Here is a 22894-nt window from a genome sequence, read left to right on the forward strand (position 1 = left end):
GCATTATTCTTTTTCTTACTTTTCCAGATGTATTTAAATAATAATAATAATTGTAGTTGAATGCTTGTGATGAAAAGCTGCATTGTTCTGGAATGTAGGGGCAATTTTCTCAGAGAAACAATGCCAGAGAAAATCTTTGAAATGACTCAGTGATGCTTATTAGTAATGGTGAAGTAATGAGAGGTAACATGATTTCAGGGATGCAGTGGAATATTGTGTATCTTTTTGTGGCCTGCCTGAAAGCAGGGGGTGATCAAGCCTTTTTCTGTGAAGGGCCCAGCGATAATATGGGCTACATAATCTGAGTGGCAGGGGGCAGGGAAGCCGAAGCCAGTGGTGGATGGACTCAAAGTAAAAAGCAGCATGGCCAGTGTGGTTTAGTGGTTAAGAGCGGTAGTCTCGTAATCTGGTGAACCGGGTTCGCGTCTCCACTCCTCCACATGCAGCTGCTGGGTGACCTTGGGCCAGTCACACTTCTCTGAAGTCTCTCAGCCCCACTCACCTCACAGAGTGTTTGTTGTGGAGGAGGAAGGGAAAGGAGAATGTTAGCCGCTTTGAGACTCCTTCGGGTAGTGATAAAGCGGGATATCAAATCCAAACTCTTCTTCTTCCTGCCTGCCTGCCTGCCTGCCTGTCTCTTCCCACTCAACAGGCTGCCAAGAGAAGGACAGATTACTCTTGCCAGAAGCTTTAATTGATGGCTTGCAGAGGGCTTTTGCAATTAGAGCCACAGGTTAGCTTCTAATGCAGGAGCTTGTAGGCCTAGGTAATATCATCAGAGTATTTCATTCAACATATTCCTAGCCCTCATGGGTGAAAACAAACTCATGGAAATCTGGAAAGTCATACCAAAGCTTAGAAATCAGAAAGAAGTCTGGCCTGAGTTTCAGGCTGCCAGGTTATAGGGGTTTGTTCCTTCACTCAGTGCATATTCCAGGGCCTCTCAGCTTCCCATGGAGACCCCTACCAAATGATTCAACCAGACCAGAGCATGCATTTATGTGACTGAATCTATCACAATTTATTCAAATCACAAGGCTTACGTTTGGTAGTCTTTTTGTACAGCAGACATCTATACCACATCATAATAATATTTTGCACCATTTGATCTTAAAAGATTTGTTGTTGCTAGACTGATCCCTTACTATATAAAACTAAACAAATTAATGTTCAAAGTGGCTATAGCAAGTGCCGATTCACAGAATGTTGTTTGAAGTGACAAGTCACCATGCAGTGACTTTTCCTTTTTATGTTTTTTTAATTTTGCAAATATGGGCTCATGCACATGCGTATAGATAGAGTACCCCTGCACATTAATGCATTTTGGCTGTGTGGGGGATGGGGAACTAGGTACACTGGCATTTAGGACTGAGGTCAACCAGTGTGATCTGACTTCTGCCTTGCACATTAAGGGAATGTGTGTGTCTGGGGCTTATCTGAACGCCCCTTTTGATGTCTTGTCAGATATATGAACTCCAAGAGCAAGGTCACTGGTGTGCTCATGTTTCACACCTCCACAGCCCCACGTAACAGTATTACATAAGCTTTGAACAGTCCTCTGTGCAAGCAGAAAAACACCACTTGCTTTTGCTGATGTAGTACTTTCCTTAGGAAGCAAGCAATAATTTAACACACATCTACGTATCTCTGGGCCTAGTTTATCATGCTCCTGAATCTTCTGGTGCCCATTCTAGCCTGTGCAGTAACTGAATGCCCATTTGTCTTGAGATGGCCTACGGTTAGCTGGAAGCACGAAGGGGCAGGAACAGCCCTGAAAGCCTCACACTGGCTGGGAATGTCACCTGCTGCCTGGAGAAGGGCAGACCCCGCAGGCAGCAGAGGTCAGCTTCTCAAGTGGGATCAAACAAAAAATGACAGGCGTAGGCCTTGCCCATAAAAGGACCTCTTTGAGGTAAATAAAAAAGCAATTCATTTCCCCCCCTGTCCCCGTTTAGACCCTTTGGAGCAGGCAAGTATGAGAAAAGGCCTGTGAACGGTTCTTGTTTGGAGGCTGGCCAACCAACTGAAGGACGCCCAGGCTTTTTTCACAGGACCTTTAGCTGCCACAGCTAACCCACAGGCAGCTTCAGCTGCAAATTCGTCTTCTGTGCTGCCTTCCAGGCTTTCGTCCGACCCACCTAACCCCCCACCCTCCCCTGCAACTCCTACCTCCCCCAGAGTCGTCTGCTCACCACATTGAACGCCTGTGTCAAAGCAGCTGTCTCTTTGCAGGCTATAATAGTGAGAATCCAGGACAGGAAATGCACAAGACCCTCGCAGACAGGCAAGATGAAAAACTGATATTTTGTCACACGTCGCCTTCTTCCTGTAATTCACCCTCTTCTCCCTCCCTCCCTCTCTCCCTTTAAGGAAAACTGTTTGCATCACATTTTGGTTAATCTTCATATTAACTTTTTAAATGTGTGTGTGTGTGTGTCTGCGTGGGTGAGTGAGCGATAGATCTCTATCTGACAGAAGAAGCATTGCTCTCCCTTTTCCAGTTCCCACGAAAAGCCTTCCGTTGCAGCGAATGTATCTCCATCCAACCAAACGAATGGCTGTGCTGAAAAGCGTAGCATATGAAAAATAATCAGGAAAGGTCAGGCTGTGGGCAACATACGTTTATGACTGTGGGAAGCAGCAGAGGCTGTTTTCTTAATAATAATAAAAAAATCCAGCAGACACTATATATCTGTGCTTCTGTTCAATGGGTCTGTATATCTTTGTTTTTTTATATATATAAATATTTATTAAAATTTTTGAATACAAATGCACAAATAATAAACAACCTTACTTATATCATAACGTGGTTTCATCACTTCTTTGGACTCCCTCACGTCTCCCGCTCCCATTTACATCGTAAAAAGGTTTTTCCAAGCAAATTATCAACTTGTTTAGGATCTTATATCCACTCATTTAAATATAATCTAGCAATTCTCCAAAAAAATTATGTTTTCTTTAATCTCACTTATCATCAAATTCAAATCTAATTTAGTGGTGGCCAATTTTTTATAATCTAGCATCCTTCTTAACATTCAACCAAATTGCAATGTTTTTGTAAATATGTCTTAAATTTCTTCCAGTCTTCCTCAATCCTCTCTTCTCCCAGGTCTCGGATTCTGCCAGTCATCTCGGCCAGTTGCATATAGTCCATCAGCTGCATCTGCCACTCTTCCAGTGTGGGTAGATCTTGAGTTTTCCAGTTTTTAGCGATGAGTATCCTTGCTGCCGTTGTTGCATACATAGGTCTGTATATCTTTGTTGCACCCATGAAAACAGATATCTTGGTTTTTCTCCCCTCCAGCACTTAATGCAGTGTTACACTAAGTTAATTGATGTGACAAAATCCCTAAGGTAAAGGGACACGGGTGGCACTGTGATCTAAATCACTAAGGCTTGATCAGAAGGTTGGCAGTTCGAATCCTCATGATGGGGTGAGCTCCTGTTGCTCTGTCCCACCTCCTGTCAACCTAGCAGTTCGAAAGCACACCAGTACAAGTAGATAAATAGGTACAGCTGCAGCAGGAAGGTAAACAGTGTTTCTGTGTGCTCTAGCTTCCGTCACGGTGTTCCGTTGCGCCATAGTGATGATGGGCAACAGCACTCTGAATTAGCAACAGGTACCTGGGACCCCAGTACAGAAAGGGAACTTTGGATCTGAAAAGCCAATTAATATCCACAGTGGAACAGTCAGTAAAGCCAGTTTTTACTCCCATCATCACACAACAGCTATGTCCCTTGCTACACCTAGGATTCAGTCCTACAGTGAGATTATGCACTGGTTCCTCCTTCCTTAGCCCTGTCTCTGGAGTCTTTCAGAGCACTGGCATTTTATGAATGAAAAGCTGGTATCCTGACTAGTGAAAAGCAATTTTTGCATGCCTGTGTCACGCAATCCTGGGGTTTCTTATGGGCACAGGAGTTCTGACACACTCATGGAGCATCCCCACTGCAAGTGATGTCCTGCCTTGTTTCTTTCCGTATGATTGTGTTCATATGTAAGAACATAAGAAGAGCCCGGTTGAGCCACACCAAAGGCTTACCTTGTCCAGCATCCTGTTCCCACAGTGGCCAGTCAGGAGCCTTTTGGCAAGTCCACAAGCTGGACATGAAGACAAAAGCTCTCTCCTAATCTTGTTACCCAGTGCAAGGGGATCTGGTGCTTCCACCGAATGTGCAGAAGGCTCTAGATTAGGACGGTTCCCCCCTGTCTATCCTGACATTATATCTGTTTCAGTATCTCTACAGCAATCTGTACAACTGCTGTAATAAGAAAACAACAAAACACCCAAGCACAACTGGAGCCTTAATCCGAAACATCTGCACTAGTGTAAAGCACCAGTGACGCTGCATGACATTTCTCGAATACCAGCATAAATCCTCATTCCGTGATGTTGTTCTGGTGCGGCTTTGGGGCAAGCTGCACAGTTACTGCTTAATTGCTGGTGATGCACGAAATTTGCATCAAGTGTCTCCGCAAGCCAAGTTCCCCCTTCCTCATCAACTCTTTACTGAAAAACTTGCTCTGAGCAAACCGGATGCTGTTCTCACTCTCTGTCTGGCATTATAATCCAGATGGGGAAAACAGTGAAAAAATGCTGAACGGGCCCCAAATATATTCAGGAGGTGCATATTACAGGAAACCGTGATAAGGATGCTGTATTTTGTATTTCACGAGTCCTGTATTTTGTCCTGGAAATGTTGACACACTTCTTTGGAACTTCATAGTCAGCTAAAGCAAGCTCTTACACTCTGCCTCCCAGCTAGGATCGCAACAAGCTCTATTTTTAATTGTATTTTATAGGTTTTATATTAAAGTAATGAGCATGATCCAGGGAAAAGTAAGCACATTAAAATTACATGAATCTCACTAGGAGTACTGAACATGGGCTTAAAATAGTCCCCATTGGAATGTATGGGAATAAACATTAACTCTGGCTGGATGGTGCCCCATCTTGGATAGCCAACAAAATGGCATTGCTGGATGTTTTGTTAGACTCAGATTTTTGCTGTTTCAAAAGGTATGTATTTTGGTTCGCAATTAAAAGTTTTTTGTGTTTTTTTTTAGTGGTGATCTCTCATCCTATACACATCCAACCCTTACCAGCAGGTCAGGTAAAAATAACATATGTGATATTCTTCTAAGCTAAATACGCAGTCTTAAAACAGTTAAACTGATCCCTTCCCAAAATATGATATTTTAAAAGCATCTATGCAGGTAATCAATGTTTAAAACATATTAGATTGTCTTAGACTATACTTTTTTAAAAGTATGTAAACTCATTGCCATTTTTTGGTCTCTGCAGATATTTATCATTCCACATAAGACATAATATGATGTGAGGTGCCAGTACGGCTGCTGAAATTCTCTGATGCTGGAAGCATGGGATCTATGAAGAATACTTAAGGGGCTAAAACATCAGTGTTTACAGTTTCCATCTGGGTTGATGGAAATAATTCTAGAAGAGTTGAAAGTGGTTTGGGGATATAATACACGTGAGAGTATGGATTAGAGTAAATATATTCCAGCTATTGCATCTTGCAGGGCACATATTAAAATGGGAATGATGTGGGGAGACATTGTTGAATGACAGAAGATGAAAATGCGCCTACATCAAAGGGGCAATTATTTATTTGGGGTGTTTTCACACCTATGGCTACAATAAGGTCAAATTATTCCCAGGTGTAATTTGACTCTAAACTGCTTGGATATCTTCTCATATGGTACTCTGTTCATGTCAACTGGCAGTGCTGACACAATATGCACATTTCCTTAGGCCTGGGACCACCATAATCCAGTCAATGACTAGGATACACATGGAATGAATCTAAAATTGATTAAATTGTGGTGTTGTGGCTAATGCTGAAATTCCTATTTAGCCATGAGCTCAGTGGATAACTCTGGTCCTGTCTCCCTTACCTACCTCACAAGGTTGTTGTGAGGCTAAATGTATGATACATTTTAGATGTCTAGACGTATGGAATGCAATAATTTGCATCACTAAATATGACTGTATCTCTGAATAAGACTTTTAGATTTGTGTTTTTATGATTGTATCCTTGCTTTGATTTATATACATATTAAGCAGGAACTGAACTGTTTACAAAGAAATAAAAAATCCTATATAGGAGTTGGGAATTAAAGGGGCTCATTTGCTTCCTTTTCTGGCAGATAAACACTTCAGGAGGTGTTGAAATTAATGAGAAACAGTGTGGATTGCAGGCAGTCTGGTCTGTAGAAGGGATGAGGACAGTAGCAAATGTTTTTTGGTGTTTGTTTTGTTTGTGGGTTGAGATTTACCGGTATTTCAGAAAGGCAGCCCTAGGATCTAGATAGGGAGCTGCTTACAGACACACACACTGGGAGATCTGAAGAATTCAAGTTTGGTGCAGGAGGAAGAAAGGAGGGCTGCTTCCTGTCATAAAATCCTAAGAACTCTTAAGAGAAAGAGCCTTGCTTCAGAGAATTTTAGCAAGTAGGGAAGACTCTAGATAGGACCAGCGGGATGAGTTTATCCTGCTTTATTTTCATTACCTCTTTTGCTCTTTGGAGATTGTTTTGTGTGCATTCAGATGTTCAAACCGTTTTTTCCTAAGAATAATCTCTCTCCCTTTGGAGGGGCAAACTTTTCAATTCAAGCCTTGTAGTCTCATTGTCTGTAGTTTTACCTGCCACGATCTTAAGAGCCAAACCTCACACTACCTAAAGGAGACCTGGGGAGTTTAGGATGTTTGATGGAAGACTGAGTAAAATAAGGCTTTCCACCTAGTGGGTGTGGAAAATACCCAGGAAGCGAAGGGCAAACAAGAGAAAAACTCTCTTTGGTCTGCCTTCCTAACACGGATCAGGGTGTAGCAGGGGACTCATGATAAGCAGTACAGTGGTACCTCGGGTTAAGTACTTAATTCATTCCAGAGGTCTGTACTTAACCTGAAACTGTTCTTAACCTGAAGCACCACTTTAGCTAATGGGGCCTCCTTCTGCTGCCGCACTGCCGGAGCATGATTTCTGTTTTCATCCTAAAGCAAAGTTCTTAACCTGAAGCACTATTTCTGGGTTAGCAAAGTCTGTAACCTGAAGCATATGTAACCTGAAGCGTAGGTAACCCAAGGTACCACTGTATATGCAATTTACAAGTAAGTAAGTGAGTAAGTAAGTAAATATTGTTGGAGCTGCTTCCATTTTTCTGTGAAACAAAGAAACAGAATATGGTTAGAGCTATCCAAATATACTTTAAATATCAAAATCAATGCAATATATCCTTCAACTCTGGCAATGTTTCTTGGCTGCCTGGATGGAGGGTAGGATAGCCTACTAGACAAAGGTCAAGTTCACATTTGCTGCCCCACCCACTTTTGCTGCTGGCCCCACCCACGCACTGGAATAGGGTCCCTTGAAGGCTTTCCATAATGGAATGTGGCCCGTAGACTGAAAACAGTTCTTCACGCTTGACTTACAGTGTTCACATACCTTTCCCCAGTAAACTTGGGAACTATTCTGGAGTGTCACTATGGCAATTGTACCCATACCGCGGACGAAAGGAGCGTTAAAATTTCTGCCAGATTCCACTAGCTTTCCAGAAAGGACTTTCACCTCATGTGAAAAATCACACAAAACATGAAAATTATCAGATAAGGAAACGATGGTGAAATGAACTAAAGTGCCATTTGTATGTAGCCTTGGAGTTGTGCTGTCACCTATTTGACCTATCCACAGGGGGCTTCAGCTCTGACACAGCATCCTGGATTGGTGGTCAATGTCAGTGGAATCCCTCATATTTTTGCACCATCCTGCCAGTCTTCTACTTTGAACGACGAGCCACAGAAGGCAGAAAGTGCTAAATTATTGCACTTTAGTCCTTTCCCCCCTCCCAGTAAAGTAGATAATACGCGACTGGTTGAGTTTGAAAGCAAACTTCAGAAGATGGGATTGAAATAAATAAATAAATGCCCACCCCCGCACCCCCCCAAACCCATTCCTTTTGCCTCTCAAAAATGCAGTCTTTAATTCATTCAGATAGAAATGGAATGCTCATGCTAAGCCATCAAAATGTTCATAATTTCTTAAAGATGTTCTTTCATATGATGCAGAATCATCCAACCCAATAAGCCATTAACTTGTGCTTGTATGCTTTAAAAAGAAAAAAAAAATTAGAGCCAAACAAACTTCCCACTTCCTTTCCATTTGGTTTCTCTATGAATGAATCCTTTTCAGGGGAAATGTTAGAAAGATATTTTCAGATCCCTAGACAATATAGGATCAGACCACAGAATTAAAGTGTTTTCTTTGTCTTATGATAGCTTTCTTGTGTAGGTATTAAAACATGCTTGGATCAGATCAATAGTTTCCTTTGAATGCAGCTAGAGAGAATCAAATGCTTAAGCCAGCAATGCACTGCCATTATGATCATTTTTAGAAAGGAATTTAGATACTTCAGTGTTTGAAAAAGAATGTCCTGCAGTTTATTTAACAAACAAATGCAAAACAATTGGGTCTGCATGTTAGGAGGAGTTAGATGCTGCTTGCCATTATTGGTGCACATAAAGGTAAAATAGCATCGTTTTAAACTGGCCATTGCTTGATTTAAGTAGATTAGCTTGAGAGGACTTTGAAAGCAACAATTCAATTTTGCATTTACCTTGCAGTGGAGTTGCATGTGGAACTGAGTTATGGGGAAAGTAAAGCTAGAATTGGGACCATGTGTCAACATGAGGTCAGCAGTCCCAAGAGCTTTGTTATTAGGCTGTAGAAGACAGCTGCCTATGAATGTCATATTATAGTGTGCCACAAACAGAAGATACTAAAGTGACAAGGACTGAAGAGCTCATAAAAATACTTTTAATAAACCAAATCCACTTGGCTCACACAGTTTGAGACATACTAGCATGAAGCTGGACTGTGGAGGAAAATTATGTCCCGATCTCAAAATACATAGACAGCACAGCATAACATTTAGATATTCCATCAGGTTAAATTGTTTGGCATGAGTTAAAGCTACGTAGGTTCTTGCACTCAAAACAGATGCCATTCACAAGTTGAATGGCAGTCAATAGTCAGCTTGCTTTCTGGGTAATAGAAATGTCCGTGCTTATCCTCTGACTAAGGGCTGCTCACTCCAATCACCAACCTCCCTGGCACCCCCCCCCCCAACACACACATTAACCCCCTAGAGCAGCTGTCAGGGGCTCAGGAGCTGAGGCACAGGGAAGATGGGAGATGGAGAGCGAGGGGGAGGAATCCGAAGGGAGCGTAGGAGGGGACAGTGGTCCGAGGGATTCCATGAGCCTCTCCAGCGAATCGGAAGATTCACAGAAGGGAGCGCCAGTGGCCAGGGGCAGGGGGGTCCCAAGGGGAACGCCCCAGGAGCAAGGGGGCAGCAGGGACTCCCAGAGCAGCAGTTGGAAATCAGGACCAGCTTCCCCACCAGAGCAGAGTGGGGGGGAAGAGTCCCAGGCATCGGGGCCAGTGCTTTCCCCACCAGGGAGAGGAGACGAGGCAGAGTCTACCACGCCTCCCTCGGAGAGTTGGACAACGGAAGGGAGGTCAGATCCGGCCAGTGTCACGGAAGAGGGAAGCAGTGATAGAAGTAGTGTAACAGTTAGGAGAAAGGTCACTGGGTTGGCGCGAGAAGCAAGTTCAAATGTACAGGAGCGCGGGACAGCAGAGAGTGAGGATTGGGAACCGGGTCCTAAAGCACGCCGGAGGCAGGGGGAGGAGCTAAGCGACTCAGCGTCGGAAGAGTCCAGAAAGGGCAATGCCCCAGAGGGCAGGAGGACCCAGAGGAGGAGAGAGCAGCGCAGGAGGTGGAGCAGGGCTAGGATCTTAAACTGGTGTGGAAGGGGCGGAGACTCAGACGGGACTTCGCCGATCTAGAGTCTAGACGTAGGGCTGCACGCTCTGGCTTTGAAATGGAAATTATACTTCAATAAAGACTTTTGCACATAACATCAGCCTGGCGTTGGTCCTCTGTGAGCTGGGACCTAGAGGCAGCTCTGACAGCAGCCTTTCATTAACCCTTTCAATTCCACAGCCTTTCTTTGCACCCCTGTTTTCACCTTCAACCCCAGGTCCATGCCTCTCCCCTCCTTTTCTGTACACACCACCACCATGGTAAACGTCTACATTTTCTTCTTCCCACATATTGCAACAACTAGGCACCCATTTCACCTTCTGCCCAGTTATGAGGCCACTATCCCCTTCTATTCTACAGACCCTTTCATGCCTCTGCTTTCATCCTGAACCCGATTCCCATGCCTTTTGCTCCCTCCATTTTTGCAACCCCGTTTGCACACCCACTTCACCTTCGCTGCTACCTTTTCCCTCCAGCCCTCTCCTTACCTTTCTGCCATTTTCCTCTCAGTTCTTTCCACCTTTCTGCTGTTGTTTGAAGGCACCCACTTTCCCGCTCTCGGGGTCTCTCATTTCTTGCTCCCATGCCCTGTCCCCTGTGGTTGTGCCACCTGCCTTCTCATCTGCTCCCCTGCCCCAACCTGACTTCATGCAAATCCACTACAAATCCTCCAGTGGAGGCTGCACAATGACAGACTTAGATTTTTTATCTATATAGGAAGATAAAGCAGCAGCCATGCTCTGTATGCCAACAGAATTGTGGGGCTGGTGGTGCAAGTCAAAGAAGCGTAACAACTCGATTGCTAACTTCCTCTCCATAAAAGAAACATTGTTTCAAGCAAGCTGGCCTAATGATCAAGTTTACCACAGGAATGTGTTGGCAATTATAGCAATCAATGCAGAGCTTTTTTTGTTTTGCTTTTAAAAAAAAACCCCTCCCCTCCCCTCCCTCCCAGTTTGACTTATCTGATATCTACTTAGTGCTGTTCCTGGGTTATTGCTGTTTTGGATATGGAAGAGACAGTACTGGAAGCTTCTTTTTAATTATTAAAGGAATGGACTGCATTGTCTTTCACTGCCATATGCAACAAAAACACCCGTTTGCAAGATGCAGAGCTGGTGTGCTCACACAGTGCATAGCAACAGCATTACAGTAGCGTTGCTCCAAGGTATCTTGCATTTCTGTGCATACTTCCTATATTGCAGTTCAGTCACAGTGACTTGCAGGCTTCTTTCATGAAGGAGTACTTATGAAACGAGAACAAAGCATTGTAACCCATGAATCTGTACAGGTCACGCTTCCAAATTTTGGTTAGAATAACATTTCCAGAATTGCAGAGGATTAACTGGAACTACACACAAAGGTCAGCTGATTTGCAGGCAACCTGAATTTGCCATTCTTCTCACCAGTAATGATACTGCATGTTGTGCCAAAAGATGGTGCCACCCCCTGTCTTTGCCAAGCAGTTGCAAGATTCCTGGGGGTTCCAGGCACTCACCCAGGGTATGTGCTCCTTTGGAAAACTGAGACACAGCAGAGACTGTCATAGCTGTAGACATATTTATTATGTTTTATATATTCTGTAAGCCACTGAGAGTGGCTGGAGAAACACAGCCAGATGGGCGGGGGAAAATAATAATAATAATAATAATAATAATAATAATAATAATAATAATAATAATAATTTTTATTCACCTATTTACACCTTCAATTTGCATGGAGGAAGTCCAGCTCTTACAGCATGGTCATTTCAAGAGCTTGTCCCCCACAGCAGTGCAGCCTGGAGCCAAAGGCATCTCTCCCATCCAGACTTCAGCCAGCCTGCCCAAGATGGATCCAAGTCTTTGTCCTCCCCCTCCTCTTCCCAGCACGCCTTGCTCTCAAGACTCTCTTTTCCTGTCATTTCAAACCCACATCCCATCACCACATCCCATCACTTCTGTAGGCCCAGGATCTCAGATGTGCCATCAACACCTTTTGACATGTTAATGCCTCTAACCCAGGTGAGGCCATGGCTTGGAAAGAAATCTTAGCCTGTACTTTTCCACTGGTTTCCAGTTTTCCCTTCAATACTCCAAATAATCAAAAGCCTACCATTTATTAATTTCTAGGGTTTAGGGAGTACCTGCCAAATCCATAACAATACATTTGCAAAATCTAACATACTTGAAGGGTATCATTTGCGGCTCATCTCACTTGTTTCTAAACATTTACTGCTCAGAAGTTTGTTGTCCCTGTTAATAAAAGGACCCAGCAAGGTATTCTTGGAAGTGGCATAGGGCATTTAAATGTGGAGCTAGCAAGCAATTGCTTCTTGTCAGTACAATGTACCTCTTGTCCTTTCTGGGCATACAGAAGTGAGCAACAGCCAACATTACTACTGTGTACCAAAAAAAGAGGAAGTAAATAAACACGAGACTGTGGAAATACAATGGAGTGACAGTGCTGAATCTGTGGGGGTGAGGAAGGAAAGGCAGGAGATCTCCCAGAGGCAAGAGATCTCGTCAGATGTTATTTGCATGTGTAGAGAGATGAAATCCTGGGGAGGGGAGGGGGAGAGAAATACCTGATTGTGTGGAAAGAACAGAAATGTCCCCAGGATTGAGAAGGCCCTCAACAATGAGTCTGATGTGGGGCCACTCCTGTCTTAGTGGGCCTTCTTGGTGGTAGCAGCTGTGGTGAGCTGCAGTGGCAGCATTCCATTGAGTGCTTCCAGTGGGAGGAGAGGGAGGGTCTGGGAGCTGCCATTTTCATTTCCCACAATACCCTCGTGACACTACATCAGAGACATTGAAGGGAAACAAAATGGTGGATCTCAGATCGTCCACAGGATTGTCCAAATGGCACTTGTCACAATGCTTGAAAGATATTGCTTGAGGGTGGACCCCAGGAAAATACACGAGGAACTTCCACAAGTACAGAAAGCTTCTGTCTTCACAAGGTCATCCTCTGTGAATTGGGGTGCCCTCAACAGGATAGCGCTAGAATGAGCAGATCTCCTACCTTCCCCACTTCTTGGAAACATCTGAAGAGGGCATAATTATTTCGCCAATTCCTCCAATTCCAGAGCCTGACTGGTGGAAGGAGAATAAAAATTGCCTGGGGTGCATAACGTGCAAGGGAAGGGTTAAGCACCAACCTCTAGCCCGCTGATTCTTCCCGGCAAATGCAGGGAAAGAAGAAGGGAAATTGGTTGGGGTTCCAGCCAAACATATTTTGCTGCCTGAAGTGGAGCCCAATAGTAGGGCCAACTATTTTTTTAAAATACAGGGGATGGCACAGAAAGGCCAAAGTGAATTTTCTGGGCATGGGAAACTTTGTCCCACATGATCTACTTCTGAAAGAGAAATATCCGTGTATTTTGCAATAATGCTCCCACCTGAAACATTCTTTGTCTGAACTAAGATCTATTGATCTTGTTGAGTAAGCTTGTTTTAGGTGGCAGCCTCACTTTTCATTTCCAGTTTATGATTCAATTACCATTTGTATTCAGAAAACAATTCTTTTCAATCAAGTAAACACAAGGACCCATCAACTGGTGGTGGCGGGACTGAGATACTTGTCTGGGGAAAGTGTCGTCCCCCCTTTCCCCCCCCCAACACTTTTAAACACTGAACTACTTACATAGGGAACTGAAAACTGCATCCTAGGTTTTCTGTTTGTAACAGCCATACCATTCTCCATATTCATATATAGTTGTCAAGAGCTTATAATTAAATATTCTTGCCATGAATCTAAAATGGCCAGGCCTCTTTTTAGGTTCAAGGGGGCTGCCTTCCTCTTTAATCTGCAGGAAGTTGGAAATCCCGTTCCCTTAAACAAGTGCAGTTGACAGCATTTACCCAAGAAGGCATGCTAAGTCCAATAAGCTTTCTGTCTTCTTTAGTACCATCGTTACTGATATCAGTCCTATTTGGACAAGGACCTTCCAGATTTGTCTGAGAAAGATCACAGAGAGAAACACTAGAGATTACTTCCTCCCCCTATCTAGATGGTCTTATCCGGAAATTTTTTGAACACTACTGAATCTTTAATTAACTTCAAAAAGAGCCCAAGGTCTTTTGACTCAGGTATGTAAACATGAAATCCACAGATTTGTCACTGTTTGGTATGGTGAAGCTTCAAACCATCAATTAGGAGAAGGAGGTTTGATAGAAGAATGCCCATCTTGACAACAGGAAAGAATGTTTTGCTAATTATAAACACACTGTGTAGAACTGTTTCCTTGATTTCTCCATTCCCAATTATATATTACATATCCGATGACTTGATAAAATAGTCCCTATTCATCCTTTAATGTTAGCCTAATCCTGCGCTTTGCAAATTATTTACTATGCCAATGAAATTCAGTAAGACATTTCTCTGTGTATTTTTGAACAGCTCCAAATTTGCATCTTTGGTCCAAATCTTCTTTAAGAAGTGTCTAGGCTATGCTAATCCATTCAGTCGGCTTTCCCCCCCACTACTGACCCCACAGTCCAGGGGTGGGCCACTGAAGCCCTGGAGCCACAAGCTGCCCTCAGTCTCATTTCATGTAGGTGGGGAGAATGGGATGAAAGAGAATGGTAGAAAGCGAGAGAAAAAGGAATGACAGAAAGAGAAATAGACAGTGGTTCGTCCTGCTCACCGTTGGTTCTAGCCGTACCCATGTTTAGCTCCATCCCTGTCCACTTTTGGCTCTGGCCCACCCACCACCATTATTTGGCCCCTTGACAGAAAAAAGGTCCCCCAAGGCAATTTCACCTTACTGCTGAAGTATTGCCAAAAACAAAACACTCCTAAAATGGGTGAAATGGCTGAGAAATGGACAGCATAAAGCAACTTCCTATGACTGTGTGCTCTCCAGTCTATGGATTCTGCCACTGGTATTCACCTCCAAGACATCATAGTCAAATCAGAAACAGCTAAAAATATTAATCTTGTATTTTTATTTTTAAAGTCCACAGTTTAGATTCTAGAGAGTCTTACTATTTAGTTGCTAGGTGGTGCCCTATTATTCAGTGTTGTGAAAATATCCAATTCCATACAGGAACATAATTGGACTATCTGAAGGGATTGATGTTTCTTAGAAGACAATGCAAGTCTGAGGCTGCAAATATATATCCTTCTTTCTTACCACCCCCGTTTCTCTCTGTTACCTCACCAGCCCTACCTTCTTTGTAAAAGTGGTTAACAAAAGTATAGCTTTCCATTTTGATCTAGAGCATGGGATTCTGTGCCTCTTGAGCGCAACCTTTTGCCTTATCTAAACCTTTCAGTGGTGGCCACTTGGGAGAAGACATGCAATGCCACAATGACTCCCAGACAGGAAAAAGCGGCCCTGGAGGAAAAGAGCATGCAGGTCTCGGCTTAAATGGATCTGACAGCTCTGCTCAGAGAAAGATGTTTATCCCTGTTTATGGACGTGTCCTTTCCCCCCTTTTATAATTCTCATGGCTGGTGTTACTTTTTACAGCATGCCTGACTGTCTGGGAAGGGAGCAAACTGGTCACATGCCTTTGAAAGCAATTGGGATGGGTGAGAAACAATCCCACCAAAGCTGTTCGTTTGCAGTGGGCTTGATTCCTTGCCATAACATTTCCATTATCCCCTATAAAGCATAATGCCCTGCATCAGTGTTTATTGAAATCACTGTGTGCTTTTCCATTGGCTTCACTGGGAGCTGAACCAAGCGCTAATTGAGTGTGTGTGTGTGTGTGTGTGTGTGTGCGGGTGTGTGTGTGTGCATGCAAGTACCGGTATATTAAACATACACATGCATTTTTAGACATATAGCGGATAAAGATAAGAATGAAGGCAGTAATGTATTAGGTTAGCCAAAATAATAATAATCAAATGTTATCCATCTCAATATAATTAGTCAAAAAGTTTATGGATCATTTATATTCATTGTCTTTCGGAGGCACAAAGGGTATGTGCAGCCACTATATTTCTTTAGTGTTAAACACACCTAAATGCATTTTTGCATTTTAAAATGTATAAAATGCATTTTATATCCTAGAATGTATCATATGGTAAGGGACTGAATCTCTGTATTGGTGTTTCTTCCCTTTTTAGTGAATCACCAATTAACGTTTTAGAAATCCATATTAAGATTGTGATGTATTGTCCCATTTTATTACTCAGATTTAATAATACTAAAGGCAGTCTCCAACTTCAGTGTAAGGGTTTCTGCTTGTGCATCAAGACTCTATTTTCTCTTGTTCCTGCACCCGTGCTCTGCATTGCCTCCCAAATCTACTCCAGAGGGTTGTGAGAACCACTAGGACAGATTAGAACAGATTGGAATGCAGGTGGAGGAAAGGGAGTTCTTTCAGGGTTCTAAAATACACAAGGATGTTTTTTCCAATATATGTAGAAATTCAGCCCCCAACCTGTGGAGAGGCGGTGCAGGAAGAGTGCTGAAGATATGCTGGAGGCAGTGTGACCAACACGCTTATCTCCACTTTCTCCTTTGCACCATTGTAGCCACCGGGAGAGAGGAAGGCAGCTGAACAGGTGTTGGTATCTGAATTCCTTGAGAGATAATGGAGTGCACCTCTGGGGGTAAAGTCAAACCTCTGTGTTAGTAGCACCAAAGTGACCTCTCTGGGCTACAAGCCTGGCCAGTGTGTGTGGAGGTCCTGGGCTGTCCAGACAACAGAACCCCCCTCTTGGCCTTGCTGATGTGGGCCAAAAGAAAGCAGTCTACAGGAGTTGCCAGAAGGAGGCATACAAGGTGCTACCCAACCATCTTAGGAAAGCCACTCTGGATTTGTGTAAGGTTTACTCCTTAACTTTTTCTTCCCCTGAAGATATCCCACAAGGCAGTGGAGGTTTAGGAGCAGAGTTTTCCTTCTCCTAGATGGGCTACCCTCCCAGGTTGGCAAGTCCCATCTGCCCCTCACTTCCCTCTACAACATGTGCAGAAACTGCGTTCTTGACCCTTGGACCCACTATGGGTCTCATCCACTCAATCCTCCAGAGCGTCTCTTCACATGCAGGGGAAGTCCCTAACTCATGGAGGGCTTGAGATCCATCGCTTGGTTTAGCCAGCCAGTTGAAATCGTTCCCAGGGTGTGGCCGTTATCACATGATGACAGCTTCTAACAGAGCCATAGCTATGGGGATGCTAGCTGGTGGTTTTGCCCTAGGTGAAGCCTCCAGAGGGGCACCATTGAGGCTCCCAGCCTGTGTGCGTTTGTCTTCAAATGCCAAACTGGGTCTTTGACCCGGGTGAAATAAAGGCTAGTTTCACCCCTGCTTCTAGCAGCCACAGGTGAGACCTAAGTTCAGGGTGGGGACCAAAGGTGGACAAACTACCCTAGAAGGAGCACAATGTGTCCCACACCAGAGGTACTACCCCCACACCTCACAGAGCTAGTAACTGCAGCCAACTGATAGTGTAAAGAATGAATATACAGTATATATCAGGCAACCAAAGCCATAGCTTAATGTAGGCTGAAGCATATGCTAGGAAGAGATGCACAAATGCATTCTGTATCTCTCACATACTTACTTTATTTTCACTGTGCACCATGTTGCTGTTGTTTTTTCTCTAAAGTGTGAACAATGCAACATAATATTTTACATCTTTTATCTACATCTTTGGTGATGTTGATAGAAGAGTGAAATTTCTAGCTCAGCTTAATCGCAGAGAAAACACATGGGGTCTTCCATAATATTCTTTATCATTGTTTTTAAAGGTCTAACCTTCAATCCTCGCCACGAGGGCTGGGTTTTAATATCTCATCAGAAGGAATCAGCATGTGATGGGGATTTTCTGGAAACCAGAAATGATTCCAAGTATCATGTTTATTAAAGCCATTTTTATTAACAATTACCTTCACTTCCTGTATACAATGAAGTTTTCTCCGAGAGCCAAGTAAGTATTTTATCAGATACATATATAAAGTTTTGTATCAGAATGAAATCAGTGATGAACTGAGCTTGTGCTTACATCTTGAAAACAGTATGCATAGATTTATTTTGCATACACAAAAACTATTGTTCCGTTCAAACAAAGGAAGACGCCCAAACTGGCACCTGCATCTTTTTTCCCAGGGAGATCTAAGGGAAAGAATAATGATGCTCACTTTTTGGAAAGGAAAGAGTTTGTTTTTATTTTCCCATTCTCAGATGCTGGATTGAAGCTGACACGGTGATTCATATTGTCTTAAATCTTTCATTGGCTTCAGCCTTGAACTTCTTCCCATTCATTTCCCCCCCCAAAGCTCAGAACAGCATTGCAGGAGCCTGCCACCAAACCAATTAGCAGCGTTCTAGTTATTTGTGTGCTGGGGTTGATTATACTGGATTGAATGCTATGCTTTGAAGGATTCAGATACTGTGGTGACAAAGAGATAAGAAGTCTATATTTTGAGAAAAAGCAGAGTTGAGTCTACATCTTAGGCAGCAACAGCAGCAGCAACTCTAGTGCTAAAAAGAAGTCCAGCATAGACTTCATAATGAGCCTTCTCTGCACTTCTTCCATGTTAGGCTTCAGGAAATTTCCCAGGCCAAGGAGCAAATAGAGTAAACCAGAGAAACCACTGAATAGCATATACTTCCCAACTAATTATAACTTTAGCGCTATCTCTTTGCAGCAATAAACTAAGATCCATCTAGCTCCATACTGTCAACACTGTCTGGCAGCTACTCTCCAGGATTGCAGCATGCAGTCTTTCCCAACCTTAGCTGAGGATGCCAGGGGTTGATCATTTTGCATGCAGCACATTTGCTCCGTCACTGAACTGCACCCCTTCCTTATACAGTGACATCATAAATATTCTAAATGAGAGAAGCCAGGTTGGAAGAGGAGTCAATGGCCCGCCTGAAATTTATTACCTCTGACTTATGGGAAGCTGTTGGAGGTGTTGAACATAACCTTTGGAGCTAGGAGATCTCCAGATTTGGCTGTTGAGAGACAATGCCATTTATGCAGACTCTTCAAGCATCTGGTGTATCGCAGAAGGAATGGCACGGTCCATTTTGGTGCCTGCATCTGTAGTGAGGATACAATTCATTGAAGATTTCCATACAAGCAACCCCCAGTTCAGTGCACTGTTAATCTAATGGCACAGAGTCCCATAATCTCATACAGATCAAAGCCTGTGGGAGCAGTCCCTGTTAGCCAAACTGCAGCTGTGCTCAGATCCTGTCCACACCCTTCCTGCTTCTTGTAGTGGCATTACCTCTGGCCTATTATGTTCCCAGCAGGGTGATGATTAGCGCTCCTCCATTCCCTCCATTCTCTGGGGAAGGAGTTGCACTAGCGCTTGCCTTGCTGTCTGCCTCGGCTGCTCATTGTTTCTTTTCGCAAGGTGTAGATAGTAGGCTAGACACTTCTTTACTGCTTGTTAAGATAAGGCTCCGGAGTGGGTATATTTTGTTACACGTATATTCTGAAAATAGGGCTGATATTTGAACATATCAAAAGTTTACTTAGAGAAAAAAGCTTTTTCCTTTCTGGGTCTTGAAAATGCAAAAGGTTACGATCTCAATTACACTGCTGTAAAGTAAACTTCAAATATCATAGATTTGTTGCCATTTTTACAAAGACTGGGTTTTTGCTTATTACTCAAGTTACAGCAGGCATGGAGGATACTGATTATCTGAATCCATTTCAAACTGGTTCAGGCCTAGCTTTGGCATGGAAATGACTTGATTTATGATCTCTGTTGGGAGAAAGGCGACAGTAGTCCAGCATATTTTACCATTGGCTGTGGTAGCATCCTGCGGCAGCTTGGCAGCTTGTGGGCACTCTGCAGCTTCTGGTTCTGCTCCTGTTTCCATTTCCAGAGAGTAGCACTGGTCCTTGTGCTGGTCCTACCTATGGAAGGTCCCACCTATGGAAGGAGATACATTTGATGGTGGCATGGGATGGAGCTTTCTCAGCAGTGGACTCCCAGCTATGGAAGATTGTCGCTTTGGAAGTCTGATCCTCCACCCCTCACTGATTACCTTTCGTTATCAACTGAAGGCATTTTTATACATCCAGGCTTCTGAGGAATAATAATGAGAGCCATACCGGACATCAGAATGCTGTAAAATTAAAGAGTTGTTTGTTGTTTGTTATGTTTTAACTCTAGCCTAATTTTTTTATTGCTGTTGATTTAAAGTTGTAAACTGTCCATGGTTTGTTGACAAAAGGCAAGAGAGAAATTAAACAAATTAATGAACAAACAAACAAATTATACACCATTTTTACCAGCATAAGATCTCACTTAAAGAAACAGAAGACTGTGGTTTTCTGCTGGTTAACCACCAGAATGTTCTGGTACATATTTAACCTGCAGAGTTTCTACATTGCTATGAATCCATAGCACATCAGAGGCACACAATCATTATCTACTGCAAATGGAGATTGTCATGGGTGTGATAACACCATTTGTGCCCTCGCTGTATCAGAGGAGGGTGTGGGGACAGAGCTCAATGGCTGCATGCAATGGCCCAGATTCCCTCCCAGGTTAAAAGATCTCATGGAGCCAATCTAGGAAAGATCTCTTCTTGAAGGCCATGCTAGACACAGTACTGACTGAAATGGCCTATTAGTCTGACACAGTAAATGGTCATTCCTGATATCTTAGTAAAATTTGGTGTAGAATTTCCTGCATGGTTCAGAACCATAGAACTGGAAGGGACCCTAGCCCAGTTGCCTGCTAATGACATCCCTGGTAGGTAGCTATCCAGCCTCCACATAAAGACCTCTGATGAATGATAGTCCATCATCTGTCTTAGCACCATCCAAAGTAATTGCAGCTCACCAGTCATATACTGTTTGATCATTTCCCCATTTTTCCATTCCTATGCAGGCAGCGAAGTGAGAGGTTTTTTAAGCTTCTTGTTGACTGCCTTACTTGCTGGGCTGCATTTGGCTGGGAGGGTCACCAGTAGTGTGCAGGCCTGCTCAATGCCTCTCCCTTCTATCCTGTATTGGACAGAAGGACCTCATATGCTATGCAAAACAGAAATACAAGGTGCCCCGGGAAGTTGATGAAGTTGGACATCCAACACGCAGAGTATGCATAGTCGGTACGGTCAGCTGTGTAGTCCATTGATAGGGAACTCACAGGGGGGCATCTGTGTGGGCATCCTACAGAAGAGGCATCCAAATATATATTAGGGAATTGTAGCCTAAGGAAGGACCATAGCTTTGCATGCAGAAGGTCCCAGGTTCAATCACCAGCATCTCTAGGAAGGGCTGGGAGAGAACCCAGCCTGAAACCATGGAGAGGTATTGCCAGTTTGTGTAGGCAGTACTGACTGAGATGGACTAACAGTCTGACTCAATATAAAGCAGTGTCCTATATTACTAGTATTCATTTATCTGCTTGTTTATTAAAAATTGCTTGCTTGCATGCAGAGGTCTCAAGTTCAATTCGTGGCACCTCCAGCTAAGGAGATCAGGTAGTGTGGGCTGAGACATAGGTCATGGCTGGTTAACATGTGGCACTCCAGACTACAAATCCCATCACACATATCCTAGCCAATTGATAGGAGTTGTAGTCCAACACCATTTGGAGAGCCACAGGGTAGCTAAGAGAGCTGCTGACCCTCAGAATGGACAATAATGGCTTGGTAGACACACAGTAGAAGGCAGCTGGTATAAGTAAAGTAGCTTTCTAGGTTCCTAACCTGAAATACTTTCATATAGGAAATTCCAGACTCAGCCCTCTATTTTCTCTAGCTTTGTTTGTTGTTTGTTCAGTCAGTTTATTTGTTTGCCTTATTCGACCACCTTCCAGTTTGTGCACGCATATAATTGTCCTTTCCCATTTCCTCTGTCTCTCCCATTTCCTCCTGTTTCCTCTCACACCACCAATCTATACGGTGCAACATCTGTGGGCTCATGGCTCCCCGCTTCCCGCCCTGTATTCTTGTAACTCAAAAATGGAACCACCAACAAGGTATGCAACAATGAGTAGGAAGGAGAATCTGTCTGATATTGTGTCCTGTGCAGGACAGCACATTGTTCAGCTGCACGCTGTCTGGATAAAGCTTGCCATCAGGTGTTGGGAGTTGAGGCCTGTGGTGGGAAGGGAGAACTTTTTTTTGCTGTTAATAAAGGAAATCAGCTTGTGTTCCCAAGAAAATAGTAATTGAAAAGTTTGAAAGGCACAAGAGATAAGTCAGGACACTTCCGTCCTACTCTCCCCTTTGCTTATTCCACTTAATTGAAGTATAAAAGGAAACAGAAAGATGGAGTAAGTAAATTAAATGGCCAGACCATCCCACAGTTTGTAAAGGACTCTGAATGGGAAAGATTATCCATTGTCTTCCAGCTCTTTCGACAGTCTAATGTTGATATTGTGAAAGCATGGATAACTGGTCAAATCAGTTTCATATGATAGTATAAAGATGGTAAAATCAGCTTCATAAACGATACTATAAATGATCTCTCAGCATGGGAGTAGCCAGGGGGGTTCAGGGGGAGCATTTCACACACACATACTCACACACACCAAGTAAATAAATAAAAATATTTGACTAACTGACCAATTGTGTCACAGATAACTCAGTTCTGCCCCCCCACAACATAAAGCTTGCACCCCGTAAAATAAATCCTGGCTAAGCCCATGTCTCTCAATGATCACCCTTCAACCCTGGTTGTTTGCTCAATAGGTCCAACTGGTTGGACAAACTTAGGACTCAGCTATACAGCTGCAAATAAAACGTTTTAAGTGCTATATACAATGTGACACTATTTGGCGATGACGAACCTTATAGAAAATTCAATGTATTTTTAAAAACACTTTTTATATGTGTGTGGATTCCATCTTAGTCTGGGGCCATAGTATCTTCTGTGGGGAGGCATTTCTAAGTTCCACTGAATTTATTTCATAGAATTGAAGCCTAAATACAGCACTTGTTCATCCCTGCTATCTGATGTTCCGAAAGCTCAAGTTGAAATCCAAAGGGAGCTTTTCGCTGCTGACACAAAGGTGAAACAGAGATGATTAAGCTCTAGCATTTTGTCTTAGACACATAAGCAGGCACTCCGAAGCGCTCACTCTCTTTATCTCAAATCTTGACCCTGTTCTTCACCTTTGGATCGGCATGCC

This window comes from Podarcis erhardii, assembly GCF_964252035.2.
Source record: "Podarcis erhardii genome assembly, chromosome: 3".
Taxonomy (NCBI): domain Eukaryota; kingdom Metazoa; phylum Chordata; class Lepidosauria; order Squamata; family Lacertidae; genus Podarcis; species Podarcis erhardii.